Source organism: Coptis chinensis, chromosome 6, assembly GCF_015680905.1.
Source record: "Coptis chinensis isolate HL-2020 chromosome 6, ASM1568090v1, whole genome shotgun sequence".
NCBI lineage: Eukaryota > Viridiplantae > Streptophyta > Magnoliopsida > Ranunculales > Ranunculaceae > Coptis > Coptis chinensis.
The window spans coordinates 49317774-49323001 of record NC_141461.1 but is presented as its reverse complement, the minus strand read 5'-3'; the positions used below and the strand labels follow the sequence as shown (position 1 = coordinate 49323001).

Sequence of the window (5228 nt, the reverse complement as noted above, 5' to 3'; positions counted from 1 at the left end):
AGTGAAAGATGATCGGATTTAATTGGACGATCAATAGACTTCAATTAATATCATTGAACTGTCAGCCCTTTGTATAAACCTAGACAATCATCTTTACGCAGTACCTTCTCAAATACTGTTGGTTCTCACGTTTGTGTTCATTTTGGCCTTGAACACTTCTTGGTTTAAGAGAGTGCTTTTGAGATATTTGCCTTAAAAATCTCATAGAAGCGGCCCCACTTCACACTCACATAGGTGATTTCTATAAAGAGTATCCTACAATACTCTACTTGGATAACATAACTTTCTAAGATATAGTAAATCATTAAAAGCTTGACTTATCCTGGGTCTCACGGCAGATATGCACTGTCTTATATAGGAATGGGTTATAGTCTATTATTACTCTCCAGTGCTGACTGAGTCACAAACATAATTCCGTTGGCCCTTTGAACCTGGATCTTGGGATCTCCAGTCAACTAGGTTGGTTTTTCCATTATGAGGACTCTTGGTTGATTATCTCAAAGGCTTTAAGCCCATTCCCCTTGATAATCTTTCCACTTGCTCTCTTGTTAAACCTTTTGTAAGCGGATCCGCAATGTTATCTTTTGACCTTACATAGTCGATTGAGATAACTCCATTTGAGAGCAATTATCTAATGGTGTTATGTCTACGACGTATGTATCGAGACTTCCCATTATACATGCTACTTTGTGCTCTACCAATAGCAGATTGGCTGTCACAGTGTATACATACTGCTGACACAGGTTTAGCCCAGTTTGGAATATCCTCTAAGAAATTTCAAAGCCACTCTGCTTCTTCTCCAGCCTTGTCCAATGCAATGAATTCTGATTCCATAGTGAACCTCGCTATGCACGTTTGCTTTAAGGATTTCAAAGAAATTTATGCATCTCTCCTAGAGTAAAACACCACATTTGATGTCTTTTGAGTAATGGTTCAACAAATTTCCAATTTTGAATTAATTAATTCAAGGAGATTCATAATCCCCCACATTTTCCAATTTCTCATGACAAAGTCAATAAATTGGAAAACCATTTAGATATATATTTAGCAAGTGAGGCGTCTTGTTAAAGAATGTCACATATCATTCATATAGTGTCAAAACACTTCTAAGACCTCAATTTTGCTTACAAGTATGCTTACAGAACAATGTCTTAAACAATCTTTTTTATTGGCACTCTTTGGCACAATAGTAAAACACATACATCTTACAAATACTAAAATATTTTTAGAACCCTTTTAGCACCAGCCATTCCTAACATCTGGAATGAAACAAGGATTCTCGGAATCTTGGATCATAATTCCCCCCAAGTGTGGCATTACTACCACCTTGTTCTCTTTCAAAAAGTTCATTCCAAGAATGACTTGAAAATGGTCTAAGCGAGCTACCATTAGGTCCACCTTTCCTCACTAGTTGTGCATCTTAATGTCAACTTCCAAAGCGAGTCCTTTCACCGGTTCGACTTCTTGGTTCGAGCCTCTCATAGAGCCTGTACATTCTGTGAGTTTCAATCTAATAGCCTCAGATACATACTCAGAGATTAACGTATGAGTTGAACCAGTATCCACCATTGTTAGTAGACACCAGTAGTTGTTGAGTTCCACTTCTACGAACATAAGGTCGTCATCGGGGACCAAAATGTCATATCATTCAACAAACTAGTAAGTCTAGCAAATGAAATAGGAACAACATGAATAGGAGAACCTGGTGGTGTTGTCATTTCTATTCTGAAATAGAAACACACTTTGTTATTCCTTTTTAGTAAGAGACAAACAATGCATGAGATGTCTTTTTCAGAAGGTTCAAAATTGGAACCAATGAATGACTTCAGTTCTTCACCGTTTCGTCCTTGATCAAACCAATGATTAAAGTACTAGTGTTGTTGTGACTCTCTTTCAACTGGTTATTACCAACTGGTTAAAGTCGGTAATAAAAAACCTCAAGACTTTAATAAGAGACGATTTTCTACTTCTGTCTTTTGCTGTAGAAACTAGAAAGTCACGTGGAGGAAAAAAAACATTATACTTTAAACTTTTTGAGTCAAACTCACTACACATGTCATCCATTGGCTTCATGTAATCATGTTATCCCAACCGCCACACCTCTAAAAGTAATTGTTAAAGGGTGGGCATACATATTCCAACCTTTAAATGGTTGCAACGGTTCATATCAATGGTTCACACCAAATAACCTTTTACTAACCAGGCCCAAGCCATAACCAATCAAAACTGAAAGGCTATTATTAGTAATAAAACTGAAAGTAACCAAGCAAATAGTTTTGTTTGTTGGACATGTATAAAACATTGAAATGATGCTTTCCTCACTTTTGACACTTAACTAATTAGTTGTTTCCAAACGAAAGCAATTGATATCCAGGAAAACCGCACACGATCCCAATTAAAACATACCTGATTCTTTTGGACCAATACCTTTCCGTGTGTTACTTCAACATGCCGCAAATTCAGTATCTTTATGCTTTTCTCGTACCAACAGAAACTTAGAATCCACTCAATAATTGTTAGTATCCAAATTAACAATAAGTATAATTAAATTATACTTATTCCAAAAATAAGTATAATAGAAAATCTGTCTTAAGTTTGTATGAAACTTATTCCAAAAATATACTTATTGTTAAGTAAACAAGAAATCAAATTTATATAACAAATATATCATGAACAAATTTTTAATTCAACTAATGAACTTAATTTACCAATTATTAAATCCGAGCCTAATGAAGATTCACTATGTTCTTCAAACAGATTTTCCCCCTCACAGTGCTTGAAGGTTGATGGGAAATTGTTTCCCAAGATAGAACATATTTCCTTCTATAGAAAGCTAGCACTTCAATTCTATAGACTCAGCAAACACAACATAGTATTTGACTAAGAACAGAGGGATAAGAGAAAGATCGAAACTCTGTGTGATCTGGTGTCTTTTTCTCCAAATCCATCCACTATTTATAGGTGAGTGGTGTCTCTTCGAAACAACACAGTGACTCTTGGGAAAAAGTAAGCAACTCTTTGAAAAGTCACATGTTTCAAAAGGACACACCATTTCGGCATAAGGCACTATTTCGAAAGGTCACACCTTTTCGGCATGATGCACTGTTTCGAACTAGTGCACATTTTGAAAGGTTACACCTTTTCGGCATAATGCACTGTTTTGAACCAGTGCACCATTTCGAAAAGGTTTTTCTCACTTTACGTACTGTTTCAAAAGAAACCCATTTTATCTCAAGTGGGGTAACTTAGGAGACAAATAACTATTCATATCTCAATGGATTTGTACAAATCTATTTTTCTAACAGAGAACAGTACCGACCAACTACACCATGGTGTAGTGCCAACAACTTTAATAGTAATAGAAAATATTTTCCGAGTTAGGAAGGAATGCCAGGAAGGAAGCATGATTAAGGACTTGAAGTCATGGTCGTCAGGTGCCATTACTTTCTCTGTAGCGAGAACGGTTTCGGTTAAAAGAAAATTGAGTATGAGCAATTTCTAAATTGTGCACTAAGCTATCATTATACCTTGCTCAGATCCAAAGGGACAAACTCTAAACACAATTAGAATTACAAAATCAGGTCGCCACCAATGCATTTTAAGGGTAAAAACCCACACCATGGATACGGCCCACTAGTGATTTAAGCCCAAATTAAATTCCCTTCCTACCTCAAGTAGACACTTCTTACCCCCATGGTGGATGCAATAATTTACATTTTGCTGAACCATCAACAATGGACTTGTTTCTTTAGATGATGCCACTCAGAAATTGTATTAGTAGACCATCGGTCTTTGCGCGGTGGCTAACCGGCAACCCTGGATGAACAATATGAATCTGGAAAATTCCATACTAATTCTTCTTCTTCTTTTTTTCTATCCGGCTAGAGTTGCATATAGTCCGGGGCTTAACCGCATAATGGAGTTGAACATATATATGTACATTACTCGACGAAGCATCCTCTTTTATTACGGAATGGTTGCAACCGATTCAATTACAATGTATGAATGTAATTACACTATTACATACACCAATACCAAAATTGAATTTCAGTAAATCGGTGACTTCTACAACAACAAAAAGTGGCTTGTCATGAGAATTGACCAGCCAAGGAGATGTATAAAAAGAGAATAAACAGCATTGGCTAACTTGTACACTTCAATCTCGAGAAGATTAGAATTGAAACTTATCACCTGTTAGATAAAAGAAATCAAAGTAAGGCAGATATTCATATCATAATATCAATTTGAACAACTATAAGAATGACGAAAACAAAATTTACCTATTTACTCATTGACAACTCCACTTGTAAGATTGAGGCATATGAGAGAGTCCATGGAGGTAATCACAGACCTTACACTTTTAGGTTTCTGATTGTTGTGGTAGAGGTGTTATTGACTCCTAAACAAATAAACAAAAGGAATTGACGAAATAAGTATCACAGGATTCACAGGATGCCTTACTTATTGACATACCTAGTACATGAACAAAAATAAAGTAGTGATGATATTACCTCTGAAAATCGTAAATGACTATGGTAAACATTGGAAGTCTTAACAATTGTTTCCCATGTTTGATCAACGGAGGGAGGCTTGGAACACTATTTTCTAGAATGAAATGCAGCAGAATTCTTGGAGGAAACAGAAGGTAAGGTACGCCATAGCCAAGACTCAGAAGGTGATTTTGGTAATGGTGGGTGATAAGAGCCCAAAACTGTAGTTTTAACCCCTTAATAATCATACTGTTAGACCAATTATGTGAATAATAAGTAAGAGTTAATACTGATTAAGTGTTTTTATGCATTTCAGGGCTTCAAAGTCCATTATGTGCGAAAATGTGCCATTTTAGCGAGATAAAGGAGCAAAAGTCAACAGAACTTCCGAATGCCATATCTTTGGACTCAGACCTCGAATGAGGCCTACCTTATGTCAAAACGACCGGCTCGGAAAAGAGCTTTGCAATGGTCCAAGCCTTGACCCAATCAGAGGAGCAGAAGTGGACGAAAAGTCTGTGGAAGCCAACTGCAGCTGAAGAGGCCTTTTGAATTTGAAAAGAATTGGGTTTTGGGCACGATTCTCGGCCCAAAACATGGCTCCAAGCCCATGCACGATTTTTGGATCTGGATGTATAAAAACAAAAGCTTGACTCGGTGTTAATGGCAGTCAAGAGTGATGGATTAGAAAAAAAAGTAGATAGCTTAGAATAGAAAGTAGCCATTAAAATAAATTCT

At 36.5% G+C, this 5228-nt stretch overlaps 1 long non-coding RNA gene across 1 annotated transcript; it reads right to left on the bottom strand.

Annotated features, from left to right (window-relative positions):
• Positions 1–3982: 3982 nt before the first annotated feature.
• LOC147493385 (uncharacterized) lies at positions 3983–4689 on the bottom strand. The gene is made up of 3 exons (XR_015200124.1): positions 4512–4689; positions 4281–4399; positions 3983–4191 (listed from the first exon to the last, which is right to left on the bottom strand). It is a non-coding gene; the product is annotated as an uncharacterized LOC147493385 (long non-coding RNA).
• Positions 4690–5228: the final 539 nt, after the last annotated feature.